Raw genomic sequence first — 20,008 nt, forward strand, 5'->3', positions numbered from 1 at the left:
TATTGTGTGTGAGCTGGCACTTCTGAAATAAAAGAAATTTGGCAATGCCCACAGCAGGAGTGCGGTGCAGCGGCAGCTGTGTGATGCAGTGTGGGAGTTGTAGTCCGGTTGGGACGAGCTGGCGGAGTCGCGTCTTGTTTTTTAAAACATATAAAACTACAACTCCCAGCGTGCCGCTCCCTGCGCAGACGCATTGAATGGTTGTAACATGGCTGCGCCCGTTATGTTGCTGAGAAGGATCTGAGCCTTCACGACTAGAGATGAAGCTGCAGCACTCCCCAAGTTAGAGTGGAAAAGAAATACGCAAGCAATGCAGAGGTTGCTGCATACTGTTCGGTTTCTTTGCGAGCCTGTATTCCGAACATTTCTGACCTCCGATGTGGTAAGATTTCATTCAGTTTGGACTGTGTACGTTACAGCAGATTTACAATTTGTTCCCCAACAGATGCACAAAAATGGTTTAAGAATGCGACAAAACCTTCGATCAATGTCACAGATTATTCGCTGCAGTATCGGGGCTGAAAGGTGAAGAATGATGGGAGGTCTCTTTCGACGTGATGTTGGGATTCTCAGCTTTACTTGGAGGGACAGAGGCCTCGAGCTGTGGACATTTCTTGTGATAAATAATAATAATCTTTATTAGTGTCACAAGTAGGCTTACATTAAAATGCAATGAAATTACTGTAAAATTCCCCTATTCACTCTGGTGCCTGTTCGGGTACACTGAGGGAGGCACACGTTAACAAAGAGATTGAAAGTATGCTTAAAAATGGCATAATTGAAGTGGGTTGCAGCCAATGGAGCTCAACCATAATGATGGTACCTAAACCAGACGATACCCAATGGTTGTGTGTGGACTATAGAAAGGTTAATACAGTTACAAGAACAGACTCTTATCCTATCCCACGTTTGGAGGATTCCCACGTTTGGAGGATTGCATTGAGAAAGTGGGAGAATCTGCTTTTATTTAGGATATGTGGACTGACCATGCTAAATTGCCCTTGTGTTAAATTGGGTTGCAGGGTTACGGGGATAGGGTGGAGGCGTGGGCTGAAGTAGGGTGCTCTTTCCAAGAGCCGGTGCAGACTCGATGGGCCGAATGGCCTCCTGCACTGGAAATACTATGAATAAATTCAGAATGTCCAATTCACTCAACAAGCACGTCTTTCAGGACTTGTGGGAGGAAACCAGAGTACCCGGAGGAAGCCCACACAGACATGGGGAGAATGTGCAGACTCCGCACAGACAGCGACCCAAGCCGGGAATTGAACCTGGGTCCCGTGAAGCAACAGTGCTAACCACTGTGCTACCATGAAGGTGGGAGTTCTGAGTGCCGAGTGTGCAGAGAGTTCAGAGTCAGCAGTGCCAGTTTCCGCTGACCTTCTGTCATGTTGCTGACATGAGGGGGAACAGGTGGGCGACAGGTAGAACCTGGGCAGCTCTGGATTGGCCCAACAGTGAACCCATAACATCACTGCAACCTTTGTGTGATGTCACCGAGTTGGTGAGCCAATGGGAGTTCACTCTCTGGTGTGATGTCACCGAGCTGGTGAGCCAATGGGGGAATCACTCACTGGAGTGATTATGGTTGTTTACGCTGGTCACAGTTTCAGGATATGGGGTTCATCAATTGGGACTGAGATGAAGCGCAGTTACATCATTCAGAGGGTTGTGAATTTTTGGTATTTTCTACTGCAGAGGGTTGTGGATGCTCCATCATTAAATATATTTATGGCTGAGATGGACAGATTTTGGGCTCTGCGCAACTAGGGATATGGGGAGCAGGAGAAACAGTGGAGTTGAAGTCCAAGATCAGCCATGATTGTATTGAATGAAGCAAACTCAATGGACTGATGGGTGCTCCTATTTCATGTTCTTGATTCACTGACTTGGTGACCCAATGGAAGACCACTCCCTAATCTGATGTCACTGAGATAGTGAGCCAATGGGAGACCATTCTCTGGTCTGATGTCATGGGGGTGATGAGCCAATGGGAGATCACTCCTAGTTGTGACGTGAAAGAGTTGCTGATGTGAGGGAATGATATTCGATGCTGTGGCAGAATGTGTATTTCCCCTTCCCCTTTGGCTTCTGTTTTCTTATGCTTTCATTTCACAGTGAATCAGAGACGATAAACAGGTTGCTTCTCTTATATCCTAAAATGACTGAGGGGTGGCCTATTGGCGGCCTTTAAAATTATGATCAAGTAGATACAAAGCGTGTGTTTCTACTTGTAGGTTACAATTAGAGACTATCAGAAAGTCACCAAAAAATCAAATAGAGAATTCAAATTAAACTTCTTCACCCAGAGAGTGGCCAGAAAGTAGTTGAGATTAATAGTATAGCGATGTATTTAAGGGGAAGCTAGATAAGTGTATGAGGTATGCTGTTGAGGGTTTTGCTGATAATTACATGAGGAAGGATGGGAGAGTCAAATATAGGCTGATCGTACTTTTTAATCAAGTATCTTTAGGAGAGAGAGCTTCTTTCCTGCCTAGTCTCTTGCTGTGGTCATTAACATTCACTGTTAACTTTTCAAAATAAATGCTGCAAGGAAAAATGGCAAAATGATGTGAAGAATAGCCACAATTAATTTTTATTCTGATAGGTAATGGTGAGTTTTATTCATTCAAGCCCTGTGGTAGCGGCAGCCCTAAGAGTGTGGGGGCAATGGAGGCAGCACACGGGATTGGAGGGGGTATCAGTGTGGTCTCCGATTTGTAACAATCACCGGTTTGTCCCGGGGAGGCTGGATGGGGGCTTCAGGAGGTGGCAGCATGCAGGGATCGAGAGATTTGGGGATTATTTATCCAGGAGGGCTTTCCGACCTTGAAGGCACTAGAGGAGGAGTTTCGATACCTTCAAGTGTGAGACTTTGTACGAAGGCAGGTTCCAAGCTTTCCTCACCTCCCCCTGAGGGGACTACAAGATAAGGTGATGTCAAAAACTGGGAGGATTTTGGAAATATACAAGAAGTTGATGCAGTGGGCGGGGTCCCCTGATCTGGGAGGTGAAATCGAAGTGGGAAGAGGAGCTGGGGAGAGAGCTAGAAATGGAAAAGTGGGAAAAAGCCTTGAAGAGAGTCAATTCATCCTCGTCCTGTGCCAGACTTGGCCTGATCCAGTGCAAATTGGTCCACAGGGCCCACATGACGGTCGCCCGGATGAGCAGGTTCTTTGACAAGGTGGAGGACAGATGTGGCCGGTGTGGGGGTAGCCCGGCTAACTATGTACATATGTTCTGGGCATGTCCGAAGTTGAGGGGATTCTGGCAGGGATTTGCGGACGTGAGGGGATTCTGGCAGGGATTTGTGGACATTATGTCAGAAGTCCTGGAAGGAAGGGTAACCCCGAGTCCCGAACTGGCAATATTTGGGGTATCGGATGATCTGGCGGCCTGGGGGGGGGGAGGCTGATGTCCTGGCCTTCTCCTCCCTGGTGGCCCAGAGACGGATTTTGCTGGGGTGGAGGGACTCGGAGCCCCCGAAGTCAGGTGTGTGGGTCAGCGATATGACAGGGTTTCTCAGCCTGGAAAAAATCAAGTTCGCCTTGAGAGGATCAATTCAGGGGTTCGCCCGGAGATGGCAACCATTTATCGACTTCTTCAAAGAAAATTGAACGTTAGCAGTAAGGAGGTGAGGAAAAGGGGGGGGGGGGGGGGGGAGAAAGGAAACAGGAGGCATGGCAATGTTAGATAAGGACAGGGAACTCAGTATAAGGGTAATTAGTGAATAAGGCGGGGGTAGTAGGAGATATTGTTTTTTTAGATTGTTTGCGTATGTCGGCCCACGCGGTTGCTTAAGAAATGTTAATGTGTTAAACTGTGATAATTACAAATGCTTCAATAAAATATTTTCTAAACAAAAAAGAATATTGTGTGCAATTTTGGTCTTCGTTTCTGAGGAAGGATGACCTTGCTCTCGAGGGAGTGCAGCGATTCCAGGAATGGTGGGACTGTCAAATGAGGAGAGATTGACTAGGTTAGGATTTTTCTTGCTGGAGTTAAGAAGAATGCGGGGGCATCTCATAGAGACTTTTAAAATTCTAACAGGACTAGACCGGGTAGATGCAGGGAAGATGTTCCCGATGGTGGGTGTGCCCAGAACCAGGGGTCACAGTCTGAGGATTCAGAGTAAACCATTTCGGACAGCGATGAGGAGACATTTCTTCACCCAAAGAGTGGTGAGCCTGTGGAATTCATTACTACGGGAAGTAGTTGATGCTAAAGCATTGAATATATTACAAGAGGCGGCTAGATATAGCACTTGGGGCGAATAGGATCAAAGACTATGGTAAGGTATGGGTTCAAAGACAAGGAAAATTAGGAGAAAGGGTAAGAGGAAAAATAATTTGCGAAAAGTTACTGATCAAGGTGTTAGGATTCATAACAAAGACATAAAAAACAGCATAGGTGTACTTTACCTGAATGCTCGTAGTATACGGAATAAGGTGAATGAGTTGATGGCGCAAATCATCGTGAATGACTATGATTTAGTGGCCATTACTGAAACATGGTTAAAGGATGGTCACGACTAGGAGTTAAATATCCAAGGGTATCAAACTATACGAAAGGATAGAATGGACGGTAAGGGCGGTGGTGTAGCTTTGTTGTTTAAGGATGGCATCCGGGCAATAGTAAGGGACGATATTGGTGCTATGGAGGACAAGGTTGAATCAATTTGGGTGGAAATCAGGAATAGTAAGGCGAAAAGGTCACTGATAGGAGTAGTCTATAGGCCACCAAATAGTAACAGGATGGTAGGGCAGGCAATAAGCAAAGAAATAAAGGATGCATGTAGAAATGGTACAGCAATTATCATGGGAGATTTTAATCTGCATATCGATTGGTTTAACCAGGTTGGTAAAGGCAGCCTTGAGGAGGAGTTTATAGAATGTGTCCGGGATAATTTCCTGGAACAGTATGTAATGGAACCTACAAGGGAACAAGCGGTCCTAGATCTGGTCCTGTGTAATGAGGCAGGATTGATTAATGATCTCATAGTTCGGGATCCTCTTGGAAGGAGCGACCACAATATGGTGGAATTTAAAATACAGTTGGAGGATGACAAGGTAAAATCAAACACTAGTGTTTTGTGCTTAAACAAAGGCGATTACACTGGGATGAGAGAAGAACTAGCTAAGGTAGACTGGGAGCAAAGACTTCATGGTGAACCAGTTGAGGAACAGTGGAGAACCTTCCGAGCGATCTTTCACAGTGTTCAGAAAAGGTTCATACCGACAAAAAAGAAAGACGGTAGGAAGGGGAAAAATCGACCGTGGATATCTAAGGAGGTGAGGGAGAGTATCAAATTGAAGGAAAAACCATACAAAGTGGTAACAATTAGTGGGAGACTAGAGGACTGGGAAGTCTTTAGGGGACAACAGAAAGCTACTAAAAAAGCTATAAAGAGGAGTAAGGTACACTATGAAAGTAAACTAGCTCAGAACATAAAAGCAGATAGTAAAAGCTTCTACAAATATATTAGACAAAAAAGAGTGGCTAAGGTAAATATTGGTCCTTTGGAAGATGAGAAGGGAGATTTAATAATAGGAGACGGGGAAATGGCTGAGGAGCTGAACAGGTTTTTTGGGTCAGTCTTCACAGTGGAAGACACAAATAACATGCCAGTGACTGATGGAAATAAAGATATGATAGGTGAGGACCTTGAGATGATTGTAATCACTAAGGAGGCAGTATTGGGCAAGCTAATGGGGCTAAAGGTAGACACGTCTCCTGGCCCAGATGGGATGCATCCCAGAGTGTTAAAAGAGATGGCTAGGGAAATTGTAAACGCACTAGTGATAATTTATCAAAATTCACTAGACTCTGGGGTGGTCCCAGAGGATTGGAAAGTAGCAAACGTGGCACCACTGTTTAAAAAAGGAGGTCGGCAGAAAGTGGGTAATTATAGACCGGTAAGCTTAACTTCGGTTGTAGGGAAAATGCTGGAATCTATCATTAAGGAGGAAATAGCGGGGCACCTGGAGGGAAATTGTCCCATTGGGCAGACGCAGCATGGGTTCACAAAGGGTAGGTCGTGTCTGACTAATTTGGTAGAATTTTTTGAGGACGTTACCAGTGTAGTAGATAACGGGGAGCCAATGGATGTGGTATATCTGGATTTCCAGAAAGCTTTTGACAAGGTGCCACACAAAAGGTTGCTGCATAAACTAAAGATGCATGGCATTGAGGGTAAAGTGTTAGCATGGGTAGAGGATTGGTTAAACTAACAGAAAGCAGAGAGTGGGGATAAGTGGGTGTTTCTCTGGTTGGCAACCTGTAACTAGTGGGGTCCCTCAAGGATCAGTGTTGGGCCCGCAGTTGATCACAATTTACATAGATGATTTGGAGTTGGGGACCAAGTGCATTATGTGTCAAAGTTTGCAGACGACACTAAGATGAGTGGTAAAGCAAAAAGTGCAGAGGATACCGGACGTCTGCAGAAGGATTTGGATAGGTTAGGTGAATGGGCTAGGGTCTGGCAGATGGAATTCAATGTTGGCAAGTGTGAGGCTATCCATTTTGGGAGGAATAACAGCAGAATGGATTATTATTTAAACGGTAAGATGTTAAAGCATGCTGCTGTGCAGAGGGACCTGGGTGTGCTGGTGCACGAGTCGCAAAAAGTTGGTGTGCAGGTGCAACAGGTGATTAAGAAGGCTAATCGAGTTTTGTCTTTCATTGCTAGAGGGATGGAGTTCAAGACTAGGGAGGTTATGCTGCAATTGTATAGGGTGTTGGTGAGGCCACATCTGGAGTATTGTGTTCAGTTTTGGTCTCCTTACCTGAGAAAGGACATATTGGCACTGGAGGGAGTGCAGAGGAGATTTACTAGGTTGATCCCAGAGTTGAGGGGATTAGATTATGACGAGCGGCTGAGTGGACTGGGACTGTACTCACTGGAGTTTAGAAGGATGCGGGGGGATCTTATTGAAACATATAAAATTATGAAGGGAATAGATAGGATAGATGCGGGCAGATTGTTGCCACTGGTCGGGGAAAGCAGAACTAGGGGGCATAGCCTCAAAATAAGGGGAAGTAGATTTAGGACTGAGTTTAGGAGGAACTTCTTCACCCAAAGGGTTGTGAATCTCTGGAATTCCTTGCCCAGTGAAGCAGTTGAGACTCCTTCTTTAAACGTTTTTAAGAAAAAGATAGATACCTTTCTAAAGAATAAAGGGATTTGGGGATATGGTGTACGGGCCGGAGAGTGGAGCTGAGTCCACAAAGATCAGCCATGATCTCATTAAATGGCAGAGCAGGCTCGAGGGGCCAGATGGCCTACTCCTGCTCCTTAGTTCTTATGTTCTTATGTGAGAAAGCAGGATTAGGCTATTGAGTTGGATGATCAGCCATGATAGTGATAAATGGCGGAGCAGGCTCGAAGAGCCAAAAGGCCTCCTGCTGCTCCTATCTTTGTATCTTTGTAAACTCCTGACTCATGCCTTGTAGATGGTGGACATGCTTTCATAAATCAGTAGGTGAGTTACTACAGAATTCCCAGCCTCTGATCTGCTCTTGTAGTCACAGTATTTATTTGGCTGGTATAGTTAGGTTTCAGCCAATAGTAAACCCCCAGGATGTTGATGGTGGAAAATCTAGTGACAGTAATGCTGTTGAGTGGGGAAATGGTTAGATTCCCTCTTGTAGGAAATGGTCATTGCCTGGCACTTATTTAATGTGAATTACTTGGCATTTGTCAGCCAACAGGCGCGTATTATCCAGGTCTTGCTGCATACGGACACAGGTTGCTTCAGTATCTGAGGAGTTGTGAATGATACTGAACATTGCAAACATTAGTGAGCATCTCCACATCTGACTTTGAGTTCGAGGGAAGGCCAGTGGTGATGCAGCTGAAAACATTTGGACCGAGGACACTGAGGGACCCCAAAGCAATTTTACAATAACCAACTTGGCTTGATATAATTAACTAAATATCTGAGTCAACAAGGTGGTTCTTTAACGTGATGGTTCTTTTTCAAAATGAAATCTGGCTTAGAATTAACTGAATGACAGCAGAAAAATCATCTGTGCTTTAGTCAAGGCATATCAATGTGAAGTTTGGGAATCTGATTTAGGGAGTGGTGGGTTTCCTTCCACATATTACAGTAGTGACACTTTGCATTTATGTATTTTGTCCACAACATTTTAAAGCAGGAATGATGGGTTAATATGAGGGTGTTAGTCTGACAGAAGAAGACTATTAGGATGTATTTGATGTATTTGCTGGAACAGGTTTCAATCATGTTTTTTTTCTTTATTGGTTCTTGGGAAGTGGGAATCACTGGCTGGCCAGCATTTATTGCCCATCCTTGAGGGGAATGTACCACATTGCTGTGGGTCTGGAGCCATATGTAGGCCAGACAAGGTAAGGATGACAGATTTCCTTTCCTAAAGGTTTGTTACAACAATAGTTCCATGGTCATCATTAGACATTTAATTCCAGATTTTTAATTGAATTCAAGTTACACCATCTGCCCTGATGGGATTCGAGCCTGGGTCCCCAGAGCATTTTCCTGTGTCTCTGGATTATTAGTCCAGCGACAATACCACTATGCCACTGTCTCCCCTGATGTGAGCAATTAACTTTTTCCCTTCAGTAGTTGATGAAGCAGGTAATGTATATTGCAAGTTCATGGTGGGTTTTCTTCCACATCTCAAAGCCTGTATATCTTTGGTCTAAACGGGCAGCTGTAAGCTGGTGCAAGAAATGGAAAAATTCTCAGTGATGCAGGTGTACTCGTTGGACATTGGCGTTAAGGTCTATTTTGGAGCAGAGAATGTTTGTTTTACTTTTCACGTGCTCATGCACAGCCTAGTCAAGGATAGCACAGTGCTGTCATTGTGCCCCAAAGGAGAAAATGTTGTACCTTGCAATGCTGGGATCCTTTTCCTTCATGAGCAGAAAAAAAGTGAAAACATCTTTGAGAGTGGTACAAATATCGAAGAGAGGACTGCGGCGCTGAGGACCCGGGTTCGAATCCCGGCCCTTGGTCACTGTCCTTGTGGAGTTTGCACATTCTCCACATTGAAATTGGCCAGTACGATGTTGTGGGCTTCACAGAGACGTGGCTGCAAGGGGATCAGAGCTGGGATCTAAATATCCAAGGATATATGTCCTATCGAAAGGACAGGCAGATGGGCAAAGGGGGCGGGGTTGCATTGTTAATAAGGAATGAAGTTAAATCGATAGCAAGGAGCGATTATAGGATCAGAAGGCATAGAATCTCTGTGGGTAGAGTTGAGGAATTGCAAAGGTAAAAAGACCCTGATGGGAGTTATGTACAGGCCCCCTAGCAGTCGTCAGGATGTGCGGCAGAAAATAAATCAGGAGATAGAAAAGGCATGTAAGAAAGGCAATATTACAATAATCATGGGGGACCTCAATATGCAGATGGACTGTGAAAATCAGGTTAGTAGTGGATCCCAAGAAAAGGAATTTGTGGAATGTCTAAGAGATGTTTTTTGGGAGCAGCTTGTGACAGAGCCTACTAGGGAACAGGCAATTCGGGATTTGGTGATGTGTAATCAGGCAGACTTGATTAGGGAACTTAAGGTGAAGGAACCCTTAGGAAGCAGTGACCACAATATGATAGAATTTACCCTGCAGTTTGAGAGGGAGAAGCTGCAATCAGATGTAACAGTATTACAATTGGGTAACTACAAAGACATGAGGGAGGAGCTGGCCAGAGTTGATTGGAGAAGAAGCCGAGCAGGGAAGACAGTGGAACAGCAATGGCAGGAGTTTTGGGAGGTTATTCGGGAGGCACAACAGAAATTCATCCCAAGGAGGAGGAAACATGCTAAGGGGAGGACAAGGCATCCATGGCTGACAAGGGATGTCAAGGACAGCATAAAGGCTAAGGAAAAAGCATACAAAGTGGCGAGGATTAGTGAGAAACCAGAGAATTGGGAAGCCTTTAAAAGCGAGCAGAGGACAACTAAAAAAGCAATAAGGGGGGAGAAGATGAAGTATGAGTGCAAGCTAGCTAGTAATATAAAGGAAGATGGGAAGAGATTTTTTCAATATATTAAAGGTAAGAGAGAGGCAAAAATAGACATTGGACTACTAGAAAGTGTGGCTGGAGAAGTAATAATAGGAAACAAAGAAATGGCAGACAAACTGAATAGTTACTTTGCATCAGTCTTCACGGTGGAAGACATCAGTGGGATGCCAGAGCTCCAGGAGAATCAGGGGGCAGAGGTGAGTGCAGTGACCATTACTAAGGAGAAGGTTCTGGGGAAACTGAAAGATCTGAAGGTGGATAAATCACCTGCATCGAATGGACTACACCCCAGGGTCCTAAAAGGGATAGCTGAGGAAATTGTGGAGGCATTAGTGATGATCTTTCAGGAATCACTGGAGGCAGGAAGGGTCCCAGAGGACTGGAAGGTGGCTAATGTAACACCACTGTTTAAGAAGGGAGGGAGGCAGAAGACGGGAAATTATAGGCCGGTTAGCCTGACTTCGGTCATTGGTAAGATTTTAGAGTCTGTTATTAAAGATGAGATCGCAAAGCATTTGGAAGTGCATGGTAAAATAGGACTGAATCAGCACTGCTTCATCAAGGGGTGGTCATGTCTGACAAATCTGTTAGAGTTCTTTGAGGAGGTAACAGGCAAGTTAGACAAAGGAAAATCAGTGGTCGTGATTTATTTAGATTTCCAGAAGGCCGCATAGGAGACTGTTAAATAAGTTAAGAGCCCATGGTGTTAAGGGTAAGATCCTGGCATGGATAGAGGATTGGCTGACTGGCAGAAGGCAAAGAGTGGGGATAAAGGGGTCTTTTTCAGGATGGCAGCTGGTGACTAGTGGTGTGCCTCAGGGGTCTGTGCTGGGACCACAACTTTTTACAATATACATTAATGATCTGGAAGAAGGTACTGAAGGCACTGTTGCTAAGTTTGCAGATGATTCAAAGATCTGTCGAGGGACCGGTAGTATTGAGCAGTTTTGAACACGGCTGCAATGCATTCCGCGGCAAGTGCACAAAACTGCTTCATTCCCTTGCTGGAGAGCATTTCCTTTGCATTATTAACAGCACATATTAAGACTGAACCGACCTCTTCCAGGTTTGTACTCATGGGGAGGCAAGAGTGAATTGAAACCCACATAATAGTGGCAGCTTTTACCAAGCCTACACATTTCAATTTTGCTGCTAGATTAAAAAAAAAATGTTGATTAATTTTCAACAAGAAATGCCTGCTCTTTGTGTTGCTTCCTTGAGGAATATTAAGATGCAGATTCTGTTTAGAAAGAGGATTTTTTAAAGGTGTTGATCATTTCGATACCCCTGTCAGATTTTCTGTAAGGCTATATGGATAAAGTATCAGAAAAGGTACTTGAATGTTATTTTCCATACATACCATTGTTCGTGAACAAGCTGTTTAATTTGGGGAAGAATTTCCCTCCATTTACTAATATATAACAGGTACCACAATGCAAGAGGAAGGCTGAAAAGCAATTGAAACTATATAGTTTTTGTTTTCACGTTTTTGGGCTAAATTTGATGTAAACGATGGAAGTTTTGCCCGCTGTCTTGAACTGACGAGAGATCCGAATTGTCTACTTTCAGCAAGACCCACAGCATTAAGTGCCAAACAATCACTTAACTGAGCAGTGGTGGACCTTCACCAAGGACAAGAGGTGGATGGCCTGCCGACTGAGAGCTGCCTGGCCTTCGTTTCTTGGCAGCACCACCAGGGAGGCAGTGGCTGATGCCGGTAATGCACTGAACCATGGCTTAGGATCACCAAGGGACCCACACCAAAGTTGAGTGATGGTGGGAAGAGGAAGGAGAACAGTGATTGGCAGCAAGGGCAGGGGTGTACCTGAGTGGGCTTCCCTCTTTTCGATGCTATGTCCCTTGATCAGGAACTGAGGGCCTTTGAACCAGGGACCCCTGCTCCCACCCAGAAAACACACAAAAAACCTTGAGGGGATTTCATTTTGGGCTTCCTGCATGCCAAATCCCGTGCCTGCTTTGGGTGAATACCAGCCTAAACCATGTTGAAGACATCTTTTGCTGGTGGGGAAGTGGTTGGGGTGGAGCACGAGGGTGGGAGTTGGGGTCGGTGTGTCCAGACAGTTTTTTTTCTATGAAAGCAGAAAAGCAGGGGTGCTTGACTCGACATTTGGTGAGATCGCCACCATGCCAACCAACCACTGCCTGCCCCAGCTCTTTAGTCTTTTCCAGTCCTCCTTTTACCTTTGGGCTGCTTCCAATGAGATACATAGTTCTGCTTTTATTACCTGCAATATGTGAGTTACCTGTGAGGGCACTACAGGTCTCAGCAGCTTCTGAACAGCTTCTGAACAATATCCTAACGCACGATATTGTGCCAATCTCAGGCCTCTTATTTGCAGCACTACGTCTCAGTTCAGATTAAATTCTGTGTCCAAATGTTGGGGCATGGAGGTGAGAAAGAGGGAAGGCTGTTTTAAATTAATGGAGACCACCACTTCAATAATGCAGTGGTTATGTTGCTAAATATGGGATGAAATTGTTATAAATGCTTGCAGTTTGCACCTTTCTCTGACTGGTAGCAGGTGAGCCACAAGTCATTTCAGGATTTGTCCCAATTTCAACATTTACATAATGGTGCAAGGCATTCCTTTTAACTCCGAATGGCCACTTGATTTTTTGTTTAATAGGAAGCATGTGGACAAAATATTGCAATTTATTGCAAAGATTGAAATATTTGACACTGCAGATGTGTCATTAACTTATTTTAACTAGTAGAACAAGGTCTGAGAACAAGTAGTACAACTGACTATAGTTCAAAAAATTTGGGTTTAAATTAAAAACGAACATTGAAATATGATGCTACTTGGCGGCCTTTGTTCATTGTTGGAGTACTTCACAGCTATAGTGTGCTTAACTTTAGTTCGATACAATGTGCTTTATTTTAGTGCGCTTTGGTGTGCTTTATTTTAGTGTATTTTAGTGCACTACCGTGTGCTTTATTTTAGTGCACTATGGTGTGCTTTACTTTAGTGCACTATAGAGTGCTTTATTTTAGTGTGCTTTATTTTAGTGCGCTGTAGTGTGCTCTGTTTTAGTGTGCTTTATTTTGCTGGGCTACAGTGTGCTTTATTTTACTGGGCTACAGTATGCTTTATTTTACTGGGCTACAGTATGCTATATTATACCGGGCTATAGTGTGCTTTATTTTACTGTGCTTTATTTTACTGGGCTATACTGCACTTTATTTTAGTGTACTTTATTTTAGTCTGCTTTATTTTACAGGACTATAGTGTGCTATATTTTACTGGGCTACAGTGTGCTTTATTTTACTGGGCTACAGTATGCTTTATTTTACTGGGCTACAGTATGCTATATTATACCGGGCTATAGTGTGCTTTATTTTACTGTGCTTTATTTTACTGGGCTATACTGCACTTTATTTTAGTGTACTTTATTTTAGTCTGCTTTATTTTACAGGACTATAGTGTGCTTTATTTTACTGGGCTATAGTGTGCTTTATTTTACTGGGTTATAGTGTGCTTTATTTTACTGGGTTATAGTGTGCTTTATTTTACTGGGTTATAGTGTGCTTTATTTTGCTGGGCTATAGTGTGCTTTATTTTGCTGGGCTATAGTGTGCTTTATTTTGCTGGGCTATAGTGTGCTTTATTTTACTGGGCTATAGTGTAGTGTGCTTTATTTTACTGGGCTATAGTGTGCTTTATTTTACATGGCTATAGTGTGCTTTATTTTACAGGGCTATAGTGTGCTTTATTTTACTGGGCTATAGTGTGCTTTATTTTACTGGGCTATAGTGTGCTTTATTTTACTGGGCTATAGTGTGCTTTATTTTACTGGGCTATAGTGTGCTTTATTTTACTGAGCTATAGTGTGCTTTATTTTACTGGGCTATAGTGTGCTTTATTTTACTGGGCTATAGTGTGCTTTATTTTACTGGGCTATAGTGTGCTTTATTTTACATGGCTATAGTGTGCTTTATTTTACAGGGCTATAGTGTGCTTTATTTTACTGAGCTATAGTGTGCTTTATTTTACTGGGTTATAGTGTGCTTTATTTTACTGGGCCATAGTGTGCTTTATTTTGCTGGGCCATAGTGTGCTTTATTTTGCTGGGCTATAGTGTGCTTTATTTTGCTGGGCTATAGTGTGCTTTATTTTGCTGGGCTATAGTGTGCTTTATTTTACTGGGCTATAGTGTGCTTTATTTTACTGGGCTATAGTGTGCTTTATTTTACAGGGCTATAGTGTGCTTTATTTTACTGGGCTATAGTGTGCTTTATTTTACTGGGTTATAGTGTGCTTTATTTTACTGGGCTATAATGTGCTTTATTTTACTGGGCTATAGTGTGCTTTATTTTACTGGGCTATAGTGTGCTTTATTTTACAGGGCTATAGTGTGCTTTATTTTACTGGGCTATAGTGTGCTTTATTTTACTGGGCTATAGTGTGCTTTATTTTGCTGGGCTATAGTGTGCTTTATTTTACTGGGCTATAGTGTGCTTTATTTTACTGGGCTATAGTGTGCTTTATTTTACATGGCTATAGTGTGCTTTATTTACAGGGCTATAGTGTGCTTTATTTTACTGGGCTATAGTGTGCTTTATTTTACTGGGCTATAGTGTGCTTTATTTTACTGGGCTATAGTGTGCTTTATTTTGCTGGGCTATAGTGTGCTTTATTTTACTGGGCTATAGTGTGCTTTATTTTACTGGGCTATAGTGTGCTTTATTTTACATGGCTATAGTGTGCTTTATTTACAGGGCTATAGTGTGCTTTATTTTACTGGGTTATAGTGTGCTTTATTTTAGTGCGCAATAGTGTGCTTTATATTTGTGCGCTATATGCTTTATTTTATTGCGATATAGTGCGCTTTATTTTAGTGCACTATCGTGCACTTTATTTTGGTTCACTATAGTGATCTTTATTTTAGTGCGCTATGGTGTGCTTTATTGTATTGGCTATAGTGGGTTTTATTTTTAGTGTGCTTTATTTTACTGGGCTATAGTGTGCTTTATTTTACTGGGCTATAGTGTGCTTTATTTTACTGGGTTACAGTGTGCTTTATTTTAGTGCGCAATAATCTGCTTTATTTTATTGCAATATAGTGCGATTTATTTTAGTGCACTATCATGCACTTTATTTTAGTGCACTAGCGTGCACTTTATTTTAGTGCACTATAATGTTCTTAATTTTAGTGCGCTATGGTGTGCTTTGTTTAGTGCACTAGTGTTCTTATTTTGCACTATAGTGTGCTTTATTTTAGTGTGCTATGGTGTGCTTTATTTTATTGGCTATAGTGTGTTTGATTTTTAGTGTGCTTTATTTTACTGGGCTATAGTGTGCTTTATTTTACTGGGGTATAGTGTGCTTTATTTTAGTGTGCTTTATTTTATTGCGATATAGTGCACTTTATTTTAGTGCACTATCGTGCATTTATTTTGGTGCACTATGGTGCACTTTATTTTAGTGCACTATAGTGATCTTAATTTTAGTGCGCTATGGTGTGCTTTATTTTACTGGCCTATAGTGTGCTTTGTTTAGTGCACTATAGTGTTCTTATCTTGTGCTATAGTGTGCTTTATTTTAGTGTGCTATGGTGTGCGTTATTTTACTGGCTATAACGGTTTTTATTTTTAGTGTGCTTTATTTTACTGGGCTATAGTGTGCTTTATTTTACTGGGCTATAGTGTGCTTTATTTTACAGGGATATAGTGTGCTTTATTTTACAGGGCTATAGTGTGCTTTATTTTACAGGGCTATAGTGTGCTTTATTTTGCTGGGCTATAGTGTGCTTTATTTTTGTGCGCTATAGTGTGCTTTATTTTATTGCGATACAGTGCGCTTTATTTTAGTGCACTATCGTGCACTTTATTTAGTGCACTTTATTTTAGTGCACTAGAGTGATCTTAATTTTAGTGCACTATAATGATCTTAATTTTAGTGCGCTATGGTGTGCTTTGTTTAGTGCACTTTGGTGTTCCTATTTTGCGTTATAGTGTGCTTTATTTTAGTGTGCTATGGTGTGCTTTGGTTTAGTGTGCTTTATTCTACTGGGCTACAGTGTGCATTATTTTAGGGTACTATAGTGTGCTTTATTTTACTGGGCCATAGTGTGCTTTATTTTGCTGGGCTATAGTGTGCTTTATTTTACTGGGCTATAGTGTGCTTTATTTTACTGGGTTATAGTGTGCTTTATTTTACTGGGCTATAGTGTGCTTTATTTTACTGGGCTATAGTGTGCTTTATTTTACTGGGCTATAGTGTGCTTTATTTTACAGGGCTATAGTGTGCTTTATTTTACTGGGCTATAGTGTGCTTTATTTTACTGGGCTATAGTGTGCTTTATTTTGCTGGGCTATAGTGTGCTTTATTTTGCTGGGCTATAGTGTGCTTTATTTTACTGGGCTATAGTGTGCTTTATTTTACTGGGCTATAGTGTGCTTTATTTTACATGGCTATAGTGTGCTTTATTTACAGGGCTATAGTGTGCTTTATTTTACTGGGTTATAGTGTGCTTTATTTTAGTGCGCAATAGTGTGCTTTATATTTGTGCGCTATATGCTTTATTTTATTGCGATATAGTGCGCTTTATTTTAGTGCACTATCGTGCACTTTATTTTGGTGCACTATAGTGATCTTTATTTTAGTGTGCTATGGTGTGCTTTATTGTATTGGCTATAGTGGGTTTTATTTTTAGTGTGCTTTATTTTACTGGGCTATAGTGTGCTTTATTTTACTGGGTTACAGTGTGCTTTATTTTAGTGCGCAATAATCTGCTTTATTTTATTGCGATATAGTGCGATTTATTTTAGTGCACTATCATGCACTTTATTTTAGTGCACTATCGTGCACTTTATTTTAGTGCACTAGCGTGCACTTTATTTTAGTGCACTAGCGTGCACTTTATTTTAGTGCACTATAATGTTCTTAATTTTAGTGCGCTATGGTGTGCTTTGTTTAGTGCACTAGTGTTCTTATTTTGCACTATAGTGTGCTTTATTTTAGTGTGCTATGGTGTGCTTTATTTTATTGGCTATAGTGTGTTTGATTTTTAGTGTGCTTTATTTTACTGGGCTATAGTGTGCTTTATTTTACTGGGGTATAGTGTGCTTTATTTTAGTGTGCAATAGTGTGCTTTATTTTATTGCGATATAGTGCACTTTATTTTATTGCACTATCGTGCATTTATTTTGGTGCACTATGGTGCACTTTATTTTAGTGCACTATAGTGATCTTAATTTTAGTGCGCTATGGTGTGCTTTATTTTACTGGCCTATAGTGTGCTTTGTTTAGTGCACTATAGTGTTCTTATCTTGTGCTATAGTGTGCTTTATTTTAGTGTGCTATGGTGTGCTTTATTTTACTGGCTATAACGGTTTTTATTTTTAGTGTGCTTTATTTTACTGGGCTATAGTGTGCTTTATTTTACTGGGCTATAGTGTGCTTTATTTTACAGGGCTATAGTGTGCTTTATTTTACAGGGCTATAGTGTGCTTTATTTTACAGGGCTATAGTGTGCTTTATTTTGCTGGGCTATAGTGTGCTTTATTTTTGTGCGCTATAGTGTGCTTTATTTTATTGCGATACAGTGCGCTTTATTTTAGTGCACTATCGTGCACTTTATTTAGTGCACTTTATTTTAGTGCACTAGAGTGATCTTAATTTTAGTGCACTATAATGATCTTAATTTTAGTGCGCTATGGTGTGCTTTGTTTAGTGCACTATAGTGTTCCTATTTTGCGTTATAGTGTGCTTTATTTTAGTGTGCTATGGTGTGCTTTGGTTTAGTGTGCTTTATTCTACTGGGCTACAGTGTGCATTATTTTAGGGTACTATAGTGTGCTTTATTTTACTGGCTATAGTGGGTTTTATTTTTACTGTGCTTTATTTTACTGGGCTATAGTGTGCTTTATTTAACTGGGCTATAGTTCGCTGTAGTGATCTTTATGAAAATGAAAATCGCTTATTGTCACAAGTAGGATTCAAATGAAGTTACTCTGAAAAGCCCCTAGTCGCCACATTCCGGCGTCTGTTCGGGGAGGCTTGTACGGGAATTGAACTCGAGCTGCTGGCCTTGTTCTGTATTACAAGCCAGCTGTTTAGCCCACTGTGCTAAACCTTTATTTTAGTGTGCTTTATTTTACTGGGCTCTCGTGTGCTTTATTTTACTGTGCTTTATTTTATTGGGCTACAGTGTGCTTTATTTTACTGGGCTATAGTGCGCTTTATTTTACTGGGCTATAGTGCACTTTATTTTACTAGGCTATAGTGTGCTTTGTTTTAGTGTGCTTTGTTTTAGTGTACTATAGTGTTCTTTATTTTGCGCGAGAGTGTGCTTTATTTTAGTGCGCTATGGTGTGCTTTGTTTTAGTGTGCTTTATTTTACTGGGCTATAGTGTGCTTTATTTTACTGGGCTATAGTGTGCTTTATTTTACTGGGCTATAGTGTACTTTATTCTACTGGGTTTTAGTGTGCTTTATTTTAGTACGCTTTATTTTAGTGAGCTATAGTGTGCTTTATTTTACTGGGTTTTAGTGCGCTTTATTTTGCGCCGAATTGTGCTTTGTTTTAGTGCACTATAATGATTTTTAGTGCGCAATAGTGAGCCTTATTCTATCGCGCTATGGTGTGCTTTATTTTAGCGTGCTAAGGTGTGCTTTATTTTAGCGCGCTATGCTGTGCTTTATTTTAGTGCGATATGGGGTGCTTTATTTTAGTGCGCTATGGTATGCTTTGTTCTGGTGTGCTTTGTTTCAGTGTGCTTTGTTTTAGTGCACTATAGTGTTCTTTATATTGCGCCATGGTGTGCTTTATTTTAGTGTGCTATGGTGTGCTTTGTTTAAGTGTGCTTTATTTTACTGGGCTATAATCTTATGGTCTTATAGATAGATTCTTGATTAATAAGGGAATCAGAGGTTATGGGGAGAAGGCAGGAGAATGGGGATGAGAAAAATATCAACCATGATTAAATAGCGGAGCAGACTGGATGGGCCGAATGGCCTAATTCTGCTTCTATGTCTTATGGTCTTATAGTGTGCTTTGCTCTAGTGTGCTTTATTTTATTTTATTGTGCTTTATTTTAGTGTGCTTTATTTTACTGGGCTATGGTGTTTTATTTTACTGGGTCATAGTGTGTTTTATTTTTATTTTTATTTTTAAAAATAAATTTAGAGTACCCAATTTTTTTTTCCAATTGAGGGGCACTTTAGCGTGGCCAATCCACCTAACATCTTTGGATTGTGGGGGCGAAATCCACGCAGACACTGGGAGAATGTGTGAACTCCACACGGACAATGACCCAGAGCCGGGATTCGAACCCGGGTGCTCAGTGCCTTAGACAGCAGTGCTAACCACTATGCCAAGCGCCGCCCATGTGTGTTTCATTTTACTGGGCTATAGTTTGCTTTATTTTACTGGGCTATAGTGTGCTTTATTTTACTGGGCTGTAGTGTGCTTTGCGATTGTGTGCTTCATTTTACTGGGCTATAGTGTGCTTTACTTCAGTGCGCTTTACCTTTGTGCGCTTTACCTTTGTGCGCTTTACCTTTGTGCGCTTTACCTTTGTGCGCTTTACCTTTGTGCGCTTTACCTTTGTGCGCTTTACCTTTGTGCGCTTTACCTTTGTGCGCTTTACCTTTGTGCGCTTTACCTTTGTGCGCTTTACCTTTGTGCGCTTTACCTTTGTGCGCTTTACCTTTGTGCGCTTTACCTTTGTGCGCTTTACCTTTGTGCGCTTTACCTTTGTGCGCTTTACCTTTGTGCGCTTTACCTTTGTGCGCTTTACCTTTGTGCGCTTTACCTTTGTGCGCTTTACCTTTGTGCGCTTTACCTTTGTGCGCTTTACCTTTGTGCGCTTTACCTTTGTGCGCTTTACCTTTGTGCGCTTTACCTTTGTGCGCTTTACCTTTGTGCGCTTTACCTTCGTGCGCTTTACCTTCGTGCGCTTTACCTTCGTGCGCTTTACCTTCGTGCGCTTTACCTTCGTGCGCTTTACCTTCGTGCGCTTTACTTTAGTGTGC

At 41.8% G+C, this 20,008-nt stretch overlaps 1 protein-coding gene across 3 annotated transcripts in view; it reads left to right on the forward strand.

Annotated features, from left to right (window-relative positions):
* The first annotated feature begins 206 nt into the window (after positions 1-206).
* rgmb (repulsive guidance molecule BMP co-receptor b) overlaps positions 207-20,008 on the forward strand; it is a 277,533-nt gene continuing 257,731 nt past the window's right edge. For 2 of the 3 annotated variants that reach the window (XM_072516359.1, XM_072516358.1), the window contains exon 1: positions 207-382. The gene's annotated coding sequence lies outside the window, so the exon portion shown is untranslated. The remainder of the gene's footprint in view (positions 383-20,008) is intronic. The other variant, XM_072516360.1, reaches the window with a different exon arrangement.

The sequence above is a fragment of the Scyliorhinus torazame genome, chromosome 9 (genome assembly GCF_047496885.1).
Source record: "Scyliorhinus torazame isolate Kashiwa2021f chromosome 9, sScyTor2.1, whole genome shotgun sequence".
Classification (NCBI taxonomy): domain Eukaryota; kingdom Metazoa; phylum Chordata; class Chondrichthyes; order Carcharhiniformes; family Scyliorhinidae; genus Scyliorhinus; species Scyliorhinus torazame.